We start from the raw sequence: 18,946 nt of genomic DNA, 5'->3' as shown, positions 1-18,946 counted from the left end.
AAAGAAATATTTCAAAAGGTTCATAGACCATGTGGCAATAACAGCAAAATATTGACTCAGTTTATCATCAGCAGTCTTTGAGCCATGGCAAGGGTCCAGATGAAAGTCCAAAAATTCCCTGGGGAGTGAAAGTCACTTAAACAGGTACTTTCACGAAGGGCTTGTCTACCATTGAACAGTTACAATGGCACAGTTGTGCCGTGATAGCACTTCATGTAGACCAGTGGTTCTCAAACTTTTGTACTGGTGACCCCTTTCACATAGCAAGCCTCTGAGTGTGACCCCCATAATAAATTAAAAACACTTTTTAATATTTTTTTAATATATATTTAACACCATTATAAATGCTGGAGACAAAGTGGGGTTCGGGGTGGAGGCTGACAGCTCATGACCAGCCCTCTGTGGAGAAAGAAGTGGTTCAGGACTATTTAGAAAAGCTGGATGAGCACAAGTCCATGGGGCTGGATGCGCTGCATCCGAGAGTGCTAAAGGAGATGGCGGATGTGATTGCAGAGCCATTGGCCATTATCTTTGAAAACTCATGGCGATCGGGGGAAGTCCCGGACAACTGGAAAAAGGCTAATGTAGTGCCCATCTTTAAAAAAGGGAAGAAGGAGGATCCTGGGAACAACAGGCCAGTCAGCCTCACCTTAGTCCCTGGAAAAATCATGGAGCAGGTCCTCAAGGAATCAATTCTGAAGCACTTAGAGGAGAGGAAAGTGATCAGGAACAGTCAGCATGGATTCACCAAGGGCAACAAAAGGTGCTAACTGACTAATCTAATTGCCTTCTATGACGAGATAAATGGCTCTGTGGACGACGGGAAAGCAGTGGATGTGTTGTTCCTTGACTTTAGCAAAGCTTTTGACGCGGTCTCCCACAGTATTCTTGGCAGTAAGTTAAAGACGTATGGGCTGGATGAATGGATGATAAGGTGGATAGAAAGCTGGCTAGATTGTCGGGCTCAACGGGTAGTGACCAATCACTCCCTATCTAGTTGGCAGCCGGTATCAAGTCATGGTACTTGATGGTCAGTCCTGGGGCCGGTTTTGTTCAATATCTTCATAAATGATCTGGAGGATGGTGTGGATTGCACCCTCAGCAAGTTCCCAGATGATACTAAACTGGGAGGAGTGGTAGATACGCTGGAGGGTAGGGATAGGATACAGAGGGACCTAGACAAATTGGAGGATTGGGCCAAAAGAAATCTGATGAGGTTCAACAAGGACAAGTGCAGAGTCCTGCACTTAGGACGGAAGAATCCAATGTACCACTACAGACTAGGGACCGAATGGCTTGGCAGCAGTTCTGCAGAAAAGGACCTAGGGGTTACAGTGGACGAGAAGTTGGATATGAGTCAACAGTGTGCCCTTGTTGCCAAGAAGGCCAACGGCATTTTGGGATGTATAAGTAGGGGCATTGCCAGCAGATGGAGGGACGTGATCGTTCCCCTCTATTCGACATTGGTGAGGCCTCATCTGGAGTACTGTGTCCAGTTTTGGGCCCCACACTACAAGAAGGATGTGGAAAAGTTGGAAAGAGTCCAGCGGATGGCAACAAAAATGATTAGGGGACTGGAACACATGACTTATGAGGAGAGGCTGAGGGAACTGGGAATGTTTAGTCTTCAGAAGAGAAGAATGAGGGGGGATTTGATAGCTGCTTTCAACTACCTGAAAGGGGGTTCCAAAGAGGATGGCTCTAGACTGTTCTCAGTGGCAGCAGATGACAGAACAAGGAGTAATGGTCTCAAGTTGCAGTGGGGGAGATTTAGGTTGGATATTAGGAAAAACTTTTTCACTATGAGGGTGGTGAAACACTGGAATGCATTACCTAGGGAGGTGATGGAATCTCCTTCCCTAGAAGTTTTTAAGGTCAGGCTTGACAAAGCCCTGGCTGGGATGATTTAGTCAGGGATCGGTCCTGCTTTGAGCAGGGGGTTGGACTAGATGACCTCCTGAGGTCCCTTCCAACCCTGATATTCTATGACCCCCCAGGTAATAACCTCACGACCCCCTGAGGGGTCCCGACCCCCAGTTTGAGACCCCCTGACATAGACAATACCTACATCTACAGGAGGAGTTTGTTGGCAGAGGTAATCCACCTCTCTGGCACATGGTAGCTAGGAACACTGTCTACAATGGGATTTAGGTCAGTTTAACTGTGCCGCTCATGGTGTGGATTTTTAACACCCCTGAGCAAGGTAGGTAAGCTGATTTAATTTTCTAGTGTTGCCCAGGCCGAACTGGGATTCCCATAAAGCAATAACTCCTTTGTAGGCACCAATCACTTTGTTAGCACGATCGATTCCCCCCCACGTGGGATTTCGAATCTTGCTTTTGATTTTTTTAAACACCATAGTTTAAAAAATCTTTACAAAGAAAATCTGCAGCAAACCAGCAAAGAGTTAATTTAATTATGCAGGATGTGCATGGTGATACAACACAGTACTACCTACTGTTTGCCTGAATGAACCTGTATGCAGCGTAGCTGTAGCCATGTTAGTCCCAGGATATTAGAGAGACAATGTGTGTGAGCTAATATCTTTGATTGGACCAACTTGTGTTGGTGAGAGACGACCTTTAGAACCAGAACCTGTGTTTTTTAGGGGCAGGTGTGGCCCATCAGTCATCTAAAGTGGCAGATGCTTTCTATCTGACACACCTTCCGTAGCTATTTGCATTTGTTTATCCACCTTTTGTCTGCAGATTACATGGGATACTGTAGCCAAACATTCAATTAAAAACTCACCCTTCTGCTTCCAGATCTCTCTTGGGGCTTGTCTACACTTTTTTTTGATGAAACTAATGTCGCCAAGGAAAAATCAACAAAAGCAAAGTCGCTAAAGTGTGTCTACATTTGCTCCCTCTGTCGACAGATCGTGTCCACATTTGGGGCACCTTTGTTGACAGCGAGAGCAATGGCTTGTGGGTATGTATCCCACAGTGCCTGGCAACACCATCCGTCGCTAGGTGTTGTGGGAATGCGGAAATGGAGCGTGGCGCATTCTGGGATGTGCAAAAATGTACCGTCATGCACCGCTTTATGTCCCACCCCTCCAAAGGTCTCTGGCTTCCTTTCGCGCTGTTTTTCCAACTGTCATTCTGTTGTCATGCATGCCAGCATCTGCAGTGAGAGAGGAGGGATCCCGCACTTCTCTCCTATGTGCTGTTAGCTGTCATGAGGACATCGTGCATGGCAGCACAGCTACTTGCAGAGTTATTCACTAAGTTAGCAGAGGATGAATTGCAGGCACCCGAGTGTGATATGGACAGCAGCAACGTATAAGTGCTTTGTGGATTCACAGAGCGCTTTTGGGCTAGGGAAACAAGCACTGATTGGTGGGATTGCATTGTCATGCAGGTGTGGGAAGAGGACCAGTGGGTACAGAACTTTAGGATGCGTAACGCAACCTTCATGGAGCTATGTGCTGAGCGGTCCCCCGACCTGTGGCGCAAGGACACCAAATCGAGAGCTGCCCTTCCGGTAGAGAAGCATGTTCCAATCGCTGTGTGGAAGCTGGCAAATCCAAACTGCTACCAGTCAGTTGCAAATTGGTTTGGAGTAGGAAAGTCCACTGATGGGGGCTGTATCACTCCAAGTGTGCAGGGCAATAAAGCGCATCCTGCTGCATAGGACTGTGACTCTGGGAAATGTGCATGACAAAGCGGATAGCTTTGCACAGATGGGTTTCTCTAACTGGTGGGGCGATTGATGGCACACACATCCCAATTTTAGCACCAGATTACCTTGCCTCTGAATACATCAATAGGAAGGGATACTTCTCCAGGGTGTTGCAGGTGCTTGTGGATCACCAGGGGCGTTTCACGGACATCAATGCAGGCTGGTCTGGAACAGTGCATGACGCACGCATCTTCAGAACAGTGGCCTATACAGAAAGCTGCAGGTGGGGACTTTCTTTCCAGACCACGAGTTCACAGTGGGGGATGTGGAAATGCCCATAGTAATCCTGGGAGACCTGGCTTACCCCTTACAGCCCTGGCTCATGAAACTTTACACAGGGCACCTGGACAGCAGCAAGGAGCGTTTTAACAGGCTGAGAAGGTGCCGCATGGTAGTTGAATGTGCCTTTGGCCGTTTGAAAGCTCACTGGAAATTGCAGTTTAGACCTTATTGAGGATAATATTTCCATGGTCATAGCCGTGCGCTGCACTTAGCATAATCTGTGTGCATCTAAGGGTGAAATGTTTGCTCATGTGTTGAGCACTGAGGCAGAGTGCTTGGCTGCACAGTTTGAACAGCCAGATGCTAGGGTTGTCAGACGTGCCAAGAGGGCTGCTATTAACATCAGAGAGGCTTTGAGGAACCACTTTGACAATGAGGGGCAGTAACACGTCTGCTTGGGAGTTGCTTCCCTGTTGCATCCATGTTCGGATCTTGGGCCCCAAAATTGTACAACACAATGCTTTAGCAGCCTGTTCCCGAGAGTGAATTGATTGCTATACGCTTTTGTAGAACACAGCCCCTGGTATAGACAGTGCTAGGCCGACAGAAGAATTCTTCCATCGATTTAGCTACTGCCTCTCAGGGAGGTGGATTAACTACAGGGCTTGGGGAAACCCCTCCCATCCCTGTATTGAGGGTCTACACTGAAGCGGTACACAAGCACAGCTGCAGCTGTGCCACGTTAGTGTTTTAAGTGTAGACATACCCGGCCTTAGTAAACACAATTTAGATTTTTTTTGTTTTAAATCAAACTGTCTAGCAGGATCTGCTGATGCAATAGTGGACTCAGTGCCCACAGTCTGAGAAGGATAAAAGAAGTCCATTATATAACAGTCTCGTTCTATAATTTGTAAACTTTGTGCCACATCCATTATGCAGGCTAGAAGTTAAGCAGAAGACTCCTGCTTTTATCTCCAACTCAGAGGAGGAGTTTGGTCTTGTAGTTAGAGAGGACGGGGGCCTCAAACTGGCTGATTGATCTTAAGCAAGTCACTTCACTTCTCTGAGCCTCACTCCCCCATCAGTAATACTCAAGAAACCTCACTTAGAAGGAATTCACAAGATAGGCAAAGTACTCTTAGGCCCGATGCTGTGAGGGTGCTGAGCACGCATCTTATCTGGGAACTGGGGGCACTCCTAGCCCTACCCTCAGGGTTTGTTTCAGTTTGCATTAGGCTGAAGTTTTCAATCACTGTGACTTGTCGGGGGTAATTTTTCCTCCTGATGAACGTTACAGAGCTACTCTTAATCCTTTATATCAGGAACTGATCTATTCTATATTGTTCTTACAACATGCACATCATGGTAGTAGCACCTCCAGCAACATGACTAACCCCTGTCTCTGTGATACTTGACTTTACCCTCTTTTGATAGACACACCTTTTGCATAATTAGGAAACTTAGAGATCCCGCAGGGGATATGCACTATTGCTTGACATAATTTTTTGACTGACAGCTTACAAAGAGTTTGTGTGTTTTAAGTGGCAAAGGCACATTATTTACCAGTCTACAAAGTATTTGGTTTAGAAGTCAGATTAGAAAAATTGAAGTCAGGAAACCTGGATTCTATCCGTGGACTCACAGCAAGACCTAGGGCAAGTCATTTTATCTCTCTGCACCTGTTTCCTTCTTCTAACTTAGTGTGAGGGTAAATGACTCACCTTTTGTATAAGCGCTGACTAAAACGCTTTGAGATCTACTGACCAAAAGCGCTATATAAAAGCTAGGGATTATCATTACTGAATTAGCAATACTGTAAATGAATGTGTGCAAAGCACTTTGAGATCTTGAGATCAACGGCATTATTTCTTACCTTAAATAGGGCGGGGTGGGAGCCTCAGCCCTTTGGTGGGAGAATTTTACAAATCATGAATCAGGCTATAAAAACAAAACAAAAATCACAACATTTGCTTAAAAATCAGGAGATTTTTTTAAAATAGTTTTTTTTTTTTACAAGTTACCTTCTGTTTTTGGAGCATTTAGAGTCACACTCAGGTCATGTTTCCAAGCTTTTACGTGTAATCTTGAGGGTTAGAAATTAGCCTTTGATGTGTGTGTTTAATTAAAAAAAAAAAAGGGTGGAGAGCCTCACCTAATTGCAGGTTGCCAGGAACTGGGGCTTTAAGAAACACTCCAAATACAGTGCGACTTGTCATAAAAATCACAAGAGTTCAAAATACTGCATGCAGGTACAAACCCAAACTTAAAAAGCAACCCTTCGGGTCACCACGGTGGTGGTGAGAAGGTGTTGGATTTATCTTAGGCCATGTCTACACTAGCACAAAACCCGCGCCCCTGAGCAACATAAATTTTGCCAGCATAAGCGCAGGTGTGCACAGCTCATCGAGCTGGTTTAACTATGTCGAAGGGAGAGCTCTCTCCCACCCACGTAACGCGACTACAGGAGTGTTCTTACAGCGGCACAGGTGTGTCTATGCCGCTGTAAGGTTGTAAGCGTAGGCGTGGCCTTAGATTCATTAGGCTTGGTCTATACTACATACTTCCATATAACTATGTTGCGCAGGAGTATGAAAAACCCACACCCCTAAGCGACGTAGTTATACTGACCTTAACCCCCAGTGTAGACAGCGCTATGTTGGCGGGACAGCTTCTCCCGCCAACTTAGCAACCGCCTCTCGTGGAGGTGGGGTTATTAAGCCAACAGGAGCGCTCTCTCCTGTTGGTTTAAAGCAGTGGTTCTTAACTGGGGGTGCGAGATGCCCTTTCTGGGGGTGTGAGACATGCCAGATTTTTTTTAGAAGGTAAATCATCGAAAATACAAATGAAGCCCCAGCACGTAAGTACAACTACTTTGTTTCATCAAACCTATTTATTAACATATTTATTAATAGTATTTATTTAACATTATATATTTAGTATTTATTAACATTGTATATTACAGTAATCGTTAATATATAAACAAATATATCTAGGTTTAAAGAACTGACCTACTTCAACGATTTTTGATAAGAGGTGCAAGAACATATTTTGAGAACCAAAGCGGTGCAGGCTGCAGTAAAGGTTAAGAACCACTGGTTCAAAGCATTTTCACCAGCTGTGCTGCAGTTGCACTGATATAAATTTGTAATGTAGACCCCCCCCCCCAATAGATTCTAAGGCCAGAAAGGCCCATTCTATCTCATCTGACCTCCTGTATAACACGGGCCAGGAGATTTCACCCAGTTATCCCTGATCTTCAGTACTTATATCTGACATACTTATACCCCATGAGTCCTGGCAGAGAAAAAAAAGAAACAAGGGGGAGGGAATGAAGGAAAGAAGTGCTATAAGAGTACAGAAGTGACCCACGATAAAAACTTCCCCTTGCCTCATTGTTATGTGGAGCACTATACCCATTTCCTGGGATGGGGGGAATCTGCATTTCAGGGGTACTGTGCAGATAAAGTCATGAAGCTCATGGAGCTGAAAGGCAGTACAGCAAGCTAAGAAATCAGAGGAGAGAGATTGACTTAGTCCAGCTTCCTTATGTCACAGTGAGAAAGGAGCATTATATTTTGCACAGCACCAACAGTGCCTTGAAGTGAACTGTAGCTCACGAAAGCTTATGCTCCAATAAATTGGTTAGTCTCTAAGGTGCCACTAGTATGCCTTTTTTTTAAACTGTGCCTTGGGCACCTTAGAAACCTAGAATATCAGGGTTGGAAGGGACCTCAGGAGGTCATCTAGTCCAACCTCCTGCTCAAAGCAGGACCAATCCCCAACTAAACTATCCCAGCCAGGGCTTTGTCAAGCCTGACCTTTCGGTGCCCGCACTCCTGTTCTTTTTGTGGATACGGACTAACATGGCTGTTGTTCTGAAACCTGTCAAAGGAAGGAGATTCCTCCACCTCCCTAGGTAACACATTCCAGTATTTCACCACCCTCCTAGTGAAAAAGTTTTTCCTAATATCCAACCTAAACCTCCCCCACTGCAATTTGAGACCATTACTTCACTACCCTGGAGATGAAGAAGCCCACAAATTGCTCCCATCGAACTGTGGAGGGAGACGGGCAGCAGAAGAGAGACAGAAAGGGAAAGTGAGAGGAGGCAAGAGGCAGAGTCATGGGAATAGATGCAGGGATGCCCAGGGCCTGTGTTAGGAATGTTGGGGGTGGAGTTGGGGGGAAGGACACTGAGGAGGGGGCATTAGGATAGCTGCTCTTCCCCAGGCCTGTCTGGGGGACACTGGGGAGACTGGTTCAGGGAGATGGGAGGAACCTTCCCATCTCCAGGAATAGAAGAGATACAGGGGGAAATTGCCCAAGCCTCTATAGGGAACATCAGAGAGAGGGATGCAGGGAAGTGCCTAGGCACAGATCTGAAGTGGAGGAAGACATGGGGCAGGGTGGGGAGCTGCTCTGCCTAGGCCTATCTGGTGGAGGGCTCTAGGGGGTGGATCCAGTCCTAGAACTGGGAGGGGGCATTCAGGAGTAGAGAGGGGTGGGGGAGCTGTCCAGGCTAGGAGGGGCATTGGGTAAGAACAGGAGCATAAGAGGGGGCTGCCCAAACCGGGGGGCAGTGGGGAGGGAGAAGAGGGGGGATGGGAAAGCCACCCAAACTGAAGGGAGCACTAGCCTGAGGGGGGCACTGGGGGAAGAACAGAGTAAGGGGAACTGCCCAGGCCAGGGGATATTGGGGGGAGTGTAGAGGCAGGGGGGCTACCCAGGCCAGGGGGGAACACAGGGGGTAGGGGCAGCTGCTTAAGCCTGAGGGAGGCACTGGGGGACATGCAGATGGTGGGGAGGCTGATCAGGGTGGGGGGACACTGAGGGAGAGGGTTGCCCAGGCCTGGGGGGGCAGTGGGGGACGTGCAGGTGCTGGGGAGGCTGATCAGGGTTGGGGGGGGCTGCCCAGGCTTGAGGGGGGCACTGGGGGATGTGCAGTGGGTAGGGAGGCTGATCAGGGTGGGGGGACACTGAGGGAGTGGGTTGCCCACGCCTGGGGGGGCAGTGGGGGACGTGCAGGGGCTGGGGAGGCTGATCAGGGTTGGGGGGACAACACTGAGGGAGTGGGGAGGGGGTTGCCCAGGCCTGGGGGGGCTGATCAGGGTGGGGGGGGGACACTGAGGGAGCGGGGGGGGGTTGCCCAGGCCTGGGGGGGCTGATCAGGGTGGGGGGGGACACTGAGGGAGTGGGGAGGGGGTTGCCCAGGCCTGGGGAGGCTGATCAGGGTTGGGGGGACGACACTGAGGGAGTGGGGAGGGGGTTGCCCAGGCCTGGGGGGGCTGATCAGGGTGGGGGGGGGGACACTGAGGGAGCGGGGGGGGGTTGCCCAGGCCTGGGGGGGCTGATCAGGGTGGGGGGGGGACACTGAGGGAGCGGGGGGGGTTGCCCAGGCCTGGGGGGGCTGATCAGGGTGGGGGGGGACACTGAGGGAGCGGGGGGGGGGTTGCCCAGGCTTGAGGGGGGCACTGGGGGACGTGCAATGGGTGGGGAGGCTGATCAGGGTGGGGGGGGACACTGAGGGGGGCTACCCAGGTCGGGGGGGAGGCTGCTCAAGCCAGAGGGGCGCTAGCTCGGGAGGAGCCTCGTGAGGCGGGGGGGGGGGGGCTGCGCGGGGCGGGGCTTGTTGCGAACGCGTCCTTCGAACCTCACCCTCGCCAAGATGGCGGCGCGCCCCCTCTCTCCTTGGGGGAGTCACATGACCTCTCCTGCCCCCCGGGCCCCCCCGAGCTGGCCGCGGGCCAACGGGGGCGGGGTGGCGCGCAGTAGGGGCGTGGCTGTCTCACCGCGGAGGGGAGGGGGGCGGGTCTGGCCGGAGCCCGGGCCAATGGCAGGGGCCGGGGGCGGGGCCTGGGCGAAGGTAACAGGTTGCGGTGGGGCGCGGAGGTGAGGAGCGCTCGCGGCGGGGAGCGGCCTGGGCACGGTGAGTGCGGGGCCCCCTGCCCCTGTGGGGCGTTGCCTTCCTCCGCAGCTACGGTTTCTATAGGGGCTCTGCCCCCTGGGACCCGCCCTGCCCCTAGAGGGGGCTGCCTTCCCCTATAGCTGCTGCTCCTATAGGCGCTTGCCTGCCCAAGGGGCCTCCCTGCCTCCTGGGGACCTGCTGGTTCCCTATAGTGACCCCGTGTCCCACAGGGCTTCCCTGTACAGGGATTCTCTTCTCTTCGGGACCCGCTCTCCCCATATAGCACCCGCCCCCATCATGACTGCCCCTATAGGGAGCTCCCTCTGTGGTGGCTGCCTGTATAAGGACTCTTCCCCTGGGGACCCATACTCCCTCTATAGTGACTTCTCCTATTAGGAGCTCCCTCCTATAGCATGTGCCCCTAGAACAGCCCTTCATCCTTTGGTGGGAAACCCCTAATTCTCCGTGATGTGCATGTGCTTACCTCCCTCCCCCAACACACGCACCTTCCCCTGCCCCATAAGACACCCCCCCCCTCCCCTGGTGTGTCCTCCCTCCTCATATAGGGCTCCCTCTTGTTGTGTCCCTGTTCTAGTTACTCTCCCTAGGAAGAGACACCCGCTTCACCCTTCCCAAGCCCCAGCTTCTCCCCATTATTCCCCGAGAAGCATCATCATCCACTGAGGTTTTCCCACCCAGATTAAGTCCCGCTGGAGAGTGTGTGTATAACACCACAGATGTGTTACAAGGCTTGTGACAGCAGCTGGAGATTGGGGGTGGGGGGGAAATTGACTGGCTTGAGGGAGTGGGAGGTATCTGGAGCCCTTCACCCCCAGGACACCTGCTCAAATCCAGCCCAGGCTGGAAGTGACTAGAAGCCATGGCCATTCAGTGGCCCTTGTGTTACGGGCTTTCCGTCCAGTTCCTAGCGGCCAGGTACTTAGCAAAGTTGCCATCCTGGATGGCCACAACAGGCTGCTGTGTTAGTAGCCTCAGCAGAGAGGCTGCATGAGACATGGAGACTGAACTTGAGGGCCCGCACGAGGGTCTGTCTGCTGGTGAGGCCCGTTGGCAGGGATTCTGGCTGAAGCCCCGGCTACTTCCACACAGCTTGGCCCTGATCGGTGGCTAAACGGGGACTTCGGACTCCGGGTTTGTCAGGATGAAAGATATGAGCAGCATTAAATCACCATGACCTAAAGCAAACAAATAGCCCCATGCCCAGTAGAAAAATGTAATCTAACCAGTTACTAGTAGCTGAGTTAAAATCCCAACTTAATTGTGGGTAGTACCGTTCTCCAAGGGGTGGTGAGCAAATGGTCTGTGGCCCCCTACTTGTAGACCTGTGTGTATCTTCTCATGCTGAATTGAATATAATCTCTTGTGACGCTGACCTGGACACTGTTGCGTTCCCTCTGTAGAGGGACACAGTAAGAACGCACAAGAATCCTTTCCCTGTGTCGCTGACAATACCTGAAATGATTAAAATCCAAAGGGTCCTTAAAATTGCACGTGCAGTTTGCTAGTGTTCAGGCTGCATCCCTCCTCTCCCCTCCCCAAGCTGATCGAAACTCCAGCAAACATTGAAACTCATTACTCAGTTTCACTCTCTGGTTCCCATGCATTCAGAACAATGCTGCTATTTCTGAGCGCCCCTCACCAGTCTCTTATGGTGTGTGTGATGGAAATACTTCACATCCAAACAAACTTTTCACTGAAGATGAAGGAACAAGATTAGGCTTTGTGAAAACTGTTGTGTAAACAAACCCTTAATGTCTCAGCCTGTTATACCTCACTGGACAGAAGAATTCTGTATTTATGGCAGTTGCCATGTAAAGCAAATGAGAACTTCTGTTTTAGCTGCTCTAATGGAGGGTGATTGTAATTAATTAGGAGTTGGCAATGAACTTTTTGCACTAGTAATTGTATTGTAAATGTTTAAGTGTTTAGTAGCTCAGTTCTCACAAAGTGAGTTTCCCTCTAAGAGCTAAGTGCCACTGGCCTAAACATAGAAGCTGTGTGTAACTGCATGACAAGTGAATGGTTGGAGTTGTCCAGTTTAATCTTTCTGCTTATCTTTTCTTCCCCCCCCACCCCCCCAAAACCAAAACCAAACTCTTGACTGTACTAAGTGCTGAGATAATCCTAACTTGACATGAGTCATTGTCTTGTTTTATGCGAAGACTCCTGGTGAGGTCTCAAATTGCAGGGAAGGAGGGGATAAATGTCTTCAGGGGAAGCCTTGATTTGAAAAAGTGTCTTGGACCCAGCAAATTTTGTGAATTTTGATTCAGTTTGCCTTACTATCTTAAAGCGCTATAATTTGGGTTTCACCTCTGGTTGCAGAATTTGTGTAATGCAGCATCTTTAAAATTTAATGTGCAGTTTCTTACACTGCTCTACCCTGCCCTTCTTTAACATTCATTCTGAAGGATGGTATTTTTACCAGTAAGTTTGTTTTTTGTTTTTTTTTCTTCAATCAGAAGAAAAATCTGAGCCCTAGATTATTTATTTATTTATTTACACTCAGCAGCTGATTACAACGTGAATACTATGCTGGAATTCTTTTAATCTTTATAGGCTTGAGGCTTTTTAAAAGACAATTCCTTCCCATTGTGTTAATACATTAGGTTCAGCTATCAGTGCCATGCCTGTATTGTTCTCATACTACATCTTGTGGCATTTATTTTGTAGCTGTGTAAAAAGATGTCCTGACAGGGCACTTTAAAAATACAATCCATTCACAAACCAAAAGAGATAGGTGTCTTTGCAGAATGATTGTTTCTGTGGAATGGCTGTCTGCTCCCAAGTGTGTGTTTCCAAACCATGATTTACAGATTGCTCGGGCTTAAAATCTTGTAATCTTTTAATTTATTGTGTTCCATTTCTGTCAAGGACCTTCAGTTAAGAAACTGTGCTGAAGGATGACATATTCCATCATGTAGTCCTGTTCTGTCTAATTAGACTGCACCCTTCAGCATGGGATCTGTTTGTTTATACACAATAATTAGGAATATAGGGCTCTTGCTTATGTAATAAAACAGTGCTCCTGTCAAGGGTTTTATTACTGCCACAAACCCCAGTTGATGGCGTGAGTTGTTGGGGAATTTTTCACCTCTAAGAGGAGAGGGGATGGATGGCTTAGTGATGAAGGTAGTGGGTAGGACTCGAGACATTTGGGTTTAGTTCATGCTGTGCCACTGACTTCCTATGTGATGCTGGGCAAGTTGCTTAGTCTTGTGCATAGGACCTCCTAGGGATAATAACCCTTCCTCTGTCTTGATTGTGAACTCCTTGGGGGAGGGGAGTGTCTCTAATTATAGAGCTACATCACACTTAGCACAGGGGGGTTCTGATCTCTGTTGGGACTTTGAAGGTTTACCATCATAAAACAATAATACTAACATATTTAAAATGTGTTTCTCTTTAAAAGAAAAACTACTCCCTAGTCTCCTATCACATTTGCTGGTATCTAGAGGCTGAGAGTGGGATTATGTGATGCATCATGGAAGGCAGTGTGGCTTAGTGGGTAGTTCATTGCACTGTCACTCAGGAGACGGCGTTTCAATTCTTGGCTCTGCCACTGGTTTGCTGGGTGACCTTGGGCAAGTCACTTCCTGTCCCTGTGCCTCGATACTCCTTTCCGTAAAGTGGAGATAATGTTGCTGATCTCCTTTGTAAAGCACTTTTGAGATCTACTGACAACAAGAGCTATATAAGAGCTAGGAATTGTCATAATCCAATACCACAATATTATTTCCTGACCCGGGAGGCAGAGAGACAGAAAGAGAGAGGACTGGGATCCAATCCTGCAAGATGCTAAGTGCCTTTAACTCTTACCCAAGCCAATGGTGTATTTTTTTTATTTTAATTCAGTCCATTCTCTCTGTGGACAGTGCACTTGGTTTTCTTCCCCCGCTGCCCCAGAGATAGAATCCTGCTGTGTCCTTCATTCCCTAGTCACTTGCCGGGTTTGTTTCCACAGTTCAGATATCCCTTCCACTCCTGCCTCCAGCTCCAAGGAAGGAGAATGTGCTGCTGGTTGTTGTCATTCTTGTTTGGCTACTGAAGTCAGACATCAAACCGACTGATCCGGAGTAATGTGCAGTGTTGAAAGTTGGTTAGACTGTGCTTCATGCTTGGGCAGCTATTTCAAATTTGTGGGGGGGGGGTGGAGGGTGAGAAAACCTGGATTTGTGCTGGAAATGGCCCACCTGATGATCACTTTAGATAAGCTATTACCAGCAGGACAGTGGGGTGGGAGGAGATATTGTTTCATATTCTCTGTGTATATATAAAGTCTGCTGCAGTTTCCACGGTATGCATCCGATGAAGTGAGCTGTAGCTCACGAAAGCTTATGCTCAAATAAATTGGTTAGTCTCTAAGGTGCCACAAGTACTCCTTTTCTTATTTCAAAGCGGGCATCTCCCTTCGCTTCTTCCCTTTTTACATAATGCTTTTAAATTGGCCCTCGGCATCTGTGTTCAATAATAACTCTTTATCTTTAGGCTAATTTAGCAACCTTCGTTTTAGAATACATTAACAGGTTGGTTGTGGAGATTTCTTTTTCTTCATTTCACCCCCTCCCCTCCAACCAGTTGGTCTGGTTTTGAATAGGCTCTGTTTCTGTTTAAAGAGTTCTAGCAGAGTAAAGTGCTGTTCGTGTGGCTATTCCTGTTGACAATTCTTTGTCACTTAGGAGAACACATGATAATTATGGGGCTAAGAGTTACTTGCAGGATCTCTCTTGGGCCTCAAGGCCTTGATTGATCGATTGAAAAAACTAACTGGTCTGTGTATTGGTTACTTTCCCCTTAATCTTAATATACTGCAGTGTAGTTGCTTCCTATTGTGGTAGCACATCTTGGGTGCTAGGAGCTGTACAAACATAAGAAGAGAGAGAAATTAATTCTCTACTGCCCTGCACATTGCCAAGTGAATTACAAATGCTATAAAGGGTAGTATTTATATGTGTATTTTGCTGTGGTGTGACTGATTAAAAAGTGTAGGGCATTGGAGAATAGGATTCTGAGTCATTGTGCCAAAGGGCTTATAATCCAATGACCTGGTGCTGAAATGTTTGCTTGATAATTGCAAAGTAATGCACACTGGAAAACATAATCTCAGCTATACATTAGCTGTTGCCACTCAAGAAAGATCTTGGGAGTCATTGTGGATAGTTCTCTGAAAACATCTGTTCAATGTGTGACAGCAGTCAAAAAGGCTAACAGAATGTTAGGAACCATTAGGAAAGGGATGGATAATAAGACAGAAAATATCATCATAATGCCATGGTATGCCCACACCTTGAATATTGTGTGTGGTTCTGGTCTCCCCATCTCAAAAAAGATATATTAGAATTGGGGAAAGATATAATACAGGTTTATTAAAATCATGAATAATGTGGAGAAAGTGAATAAGGAAGTGTTAGTTATCCCTTTACATAACTCAAGAACCGGGGGTCACACAATGAAATTAATAGGCTGCATAACAAACAAAAGGAAGTATTTCTTCACCCAGCACATGGTTAACCTGTGGAACTTGTTGCCAGGGGGCGTTGTGAAGGCCAAAAGTATAAATGGGTTTAAAAAAGCATTAGCTAAATTAATTGAGGATGGGTCCATCGATGGCTATTAGCCAAGTTGGTCAGGGATGCAACCCCATGCTCTTGGTATCCCTAAGCCTCTGATGGCCAGATGCTGGGACCAGGGCGCCAAGGGATGGATCACTTTATAATTGCTCTGTTCTGTCCATTTCCTCTGAAGCACGTGGCATTGGCCACTGTTGGAAGAGAGGATGCTGGGCTAGAAGGACCCATTGGTCTGACCCAGTAAGGCCATTCTCGTGGGTTGAGTAGCCCATTGACATCTGTAGGGCTTTTCATGGATTACAGTGCTGCTCACCGTGACCCTCAATATGCAAACAGGCAAACAATATACAAGTAAAACATTCAAAATGCTGTCAAGGTATGTGTCATGTTGCTGGTATAGGTTGAAATTTTCAGAACCACTTAAGTGACTTGGGCCCCGAATGTTGCTGAAAGTCAATGGGGCTCTTAGATCATGGGTACAATTTTCAGATTTATGAACTATCTGTCTTTCTTAGATATTCCTACATGTTTTTTAAAAAATGGAAAAATCCCCCACACATACCATGTGTGATTTTTTAAAAGTCCTTAGACTACTAACTGGAAGAATAAAGCGTTATGAGAAAAACAGCTGATTTGGTTTTGCTTTTCATCATGTTTTAGTCTGAACAGTAATGATCCAGGACAGGTGTTAGTTTCAGTCTCTGATACTCATGCACTAACACAATGGTTTTTAACCTTTTTTTCGTTTGTGGACCCCTAAACATTTTCAAAGGAGGTGTAGTCTGTGGACTACAGGTTGAAAACCACTGCATTAGCACAGGTTTCAGAGTAACAGCCGTGTTAGTCTGTATTCGCAAAAAAGAAAAGGAGTACTTGTGACACCTTAGAGACGAACCAATTTATTTGAGCATAAGCTTTCGTGAGCTACAGCTCACTTCGTCGGATGCATACTGTGGAAAGTATAGAAGATCTTTTTATACACTCAAAGCATGAAAAAATGGGTGTTTACCACTACAAAAGGTTTTCTCTCCCCCCACCCCACTCTCCTGCTGGTAATAGCTTATCTTATGCTGGAAATGGCCCAACTTGATTATCATACACATTGTAAGGAGAGTGATCACTTTAGATAAGCTATTACCAGCAGGAGAGTGGGGTGGGGGGGAGAGAAAACCTTTTGTAGTGGTAAACACCATTTTTTCATGCTTTGTGTGTATAAAAAGATCTTCTATACTTTCCACAGTATGCATCCGACGAAGTGAGCTGTAGCTCACGAAAGCTTATGCTCAAATAAATTGGTTAGTCTCTAAGGTGCCACAAGTACTCCTTTTCTTTTTGCATTAGCACAAATGCTGTCATGTTCGTTTTGGGTTGCAGGCTCTTCAGGCGACTTTCTAACTCCAAACAAAAGTGCTTGAAATAATAAAAAGAAGTGTATTATGGAACATCATTTTTTGGGGGGGAGGAGGGGATTGAATTTCCTAATATAATTTTAAAGATTATTCTAGGTCTGACTACTTTCCCTCACTCTTTTGCATTTGTTTTAAACGAAGGGGTTAACTTTCAGAAAGGCCAAATCCCCGAACACCAAACCAGCGACATGCACATTAGTATTCTAAAATACCTTGGCACTGTACTGGAAAAACAGCCAGGTGCAGATTCATTACATGTTCTGAGGAGCAGTTCTTTACTCCAGTATTTATGTCCGCCATTAAATATTTACTGGTGGGTCTGTGTGAATCTGAATAACTGTTTTCAAAAGCACGATTTGTTTTGAAATTGACAAATGGAAGATTAACAGGAACAGAAATCTGTGGGAATTTTGACATGATGCAATTCATGTAACAGTTTGTTTTATTTTACTATTAAGTTAAATATTTATTTCTTAAATCTGGCATCTCACACGTATCTAGGATGTTGGAATTAGTCTTTCTAACTGTGCATACCTAGGCAGGAAGTATCTGAAGAGCGACTATTTGGAGTATTAACTACTTATGGCTCCAGGCCCTGTTTGAGCAAAGCTTTTAAAGACATTTTAAAGACAATCCTACCAACTTCAAAGCTTTTGCTGAACAGGGGCCCAAACCAGGACTGCTCTCATGTATGTGGTTATCTTTATGCACAAGTCTCTGTAGGATCAGGTTCTAAATCAATAAGGAAATCATGTTTGGGTTTAAAAAACCCTGCATTTTCTCTGTCTTGCAATTCAGATATTCCAGCATCAGGCAAGTGACCAATCTATTTCCATATTTTGGGATCAATCTTCACTATCCAGGTTGAATGAAATGCAGAAAATGGGTCAAAAGAACAAACGGGGACTACTAAATTTGGCTTCTTAAAATCCAGCTAGTATAAGGCAGTGTGGATTGATTTCAAGGAAAACCTTGATTTAACTCATAAATTTTAATCAGCTTTTCTATTTGTACTTCAGTTATTTTCTAAAGAATATTGGTTGATATAACCATTAAAATAATGTTGATTTACTACTAAATAGTATCTTTGCACTAGATTTGGTACAATTTTTGCTCTCTAGGAGAGTATACTATAAATAGATACATTTATATAAGCAATAATATAGCTTAATATTTTCAGATTCTTGTACGTGTTAATGTGTTAGAAAATAGTGAATGATATATTTACTAAATTAACTTTTGCTCGTGATGTGGGTCAAGCTGCGTTAGGATGGTAACGGTAATTTAAAGAGACAAAACACCATATTTATCTTTTTAACTTAAATATTTTAAGAGATTATAACAAGATTAGACCATAATATATTTTGTATTAAATTCAGTTTTCATTTTAAACAGGTTTATTTTTAAAAATAAAAAACTTATAATTTAAATAAAGTAAAAAAAAAAAATCTCCCAGCCTACCCTGTCGTAGGGTAAAATTTTCCAAAGAACCAGAGTCCCATTTTTAAAAGTGACTTCAGGATACGTCTACACTGCAGTAGCACGGTCACTTAATTCTGTAGCAAATCTACCCCCTTTCAAAATGGTAGGTAGGTCTTGGGGCTCTGAAGTGTCACTGAAAGTCAGTGGGGCTTAGGCCTGGTCTATACTTAAAAGTTAGATCGACCTAGTTACATCACTCAGGGCTGTGAAAAATTTTGTGACCTGAGCGCTGTAGTAAGATCAACCTAACAACTGGTGTAGACGCATCAAGGTCAACAGAAGAATTCTTCCATTGACCTAGCTTGCGCCTTTCAGAGAGGAGGATTAACTGAGCTGACAGGAAAAACACCTTCCAATGGTGTAGCAAGTGTCTACGCTACGGTGGCATAGCTGCCACTGTAACAGCTGTAATGTAGACATACCCGTGGGCTCCTAATCACCTGGGTCCTTTTGAAAATTTAACCCATAATCTAAAATGGTGGTAGCTTCTTAGCACCTCCTTTTTACAATTGATTTGTAATTTGCCAGTGTCTTAGTCACTATTTTCTTTTGTGGGGGGAGGGACTTTTCCAATTCCTATTAAGGATTGCTTAATAAATTATACTGGTATAACTCTTATTCTGGAATAAGAGGGTATCCTTTCAGTTTATGTC

The 18,946-nt window shown here is 46.1% G+C and overlaps 1 protein-coding gene across 6 annotated transcripts in view; it reads left to right on the top strand.

The window, feature by feature from the left end:
- Nucleotides 1-9,748: 9,748 nt before the first annotated feature.
- The window catches only part of CGN (cingulin), a 66,407-nt gene continuing 57,209 nt past the window's right edge, over nucleotides 9,749-18,946 (top strand). For all 6 annotated transcript variants that reach the window (XM_073322423.2, XM_073322426.2, XM_073322424.2 and 3 more), the window contains exon 1: nucleotides 9,749-9,832. The gene's annotated coding sequence lies outside the window, so the exon portion shown is untranslated. The remainder of the gene's footprint in view (nucleotides 9,833-18,946) is intronic.

Source organism: Lepidochelys kempii, chromosome 24 (genome assembly GCF_965140285.1).
Source record: "Lepidochelys kempii isolate rLepKem1 chromosome 24, rLepKem1.hap1, whole genome shotgun sequence".
NCBI classification, from domain to species: Eukaryota; Metazoa; Chordata; order Testudines; family Cheloniidae; genus Lepidochelys; species Lepidochelys kempii.
The sequence above is the reverse complement of the archived record's forward strand: the minus strand, read 5'-3'. Positions and strand labels throughout refer to the sequence as shown.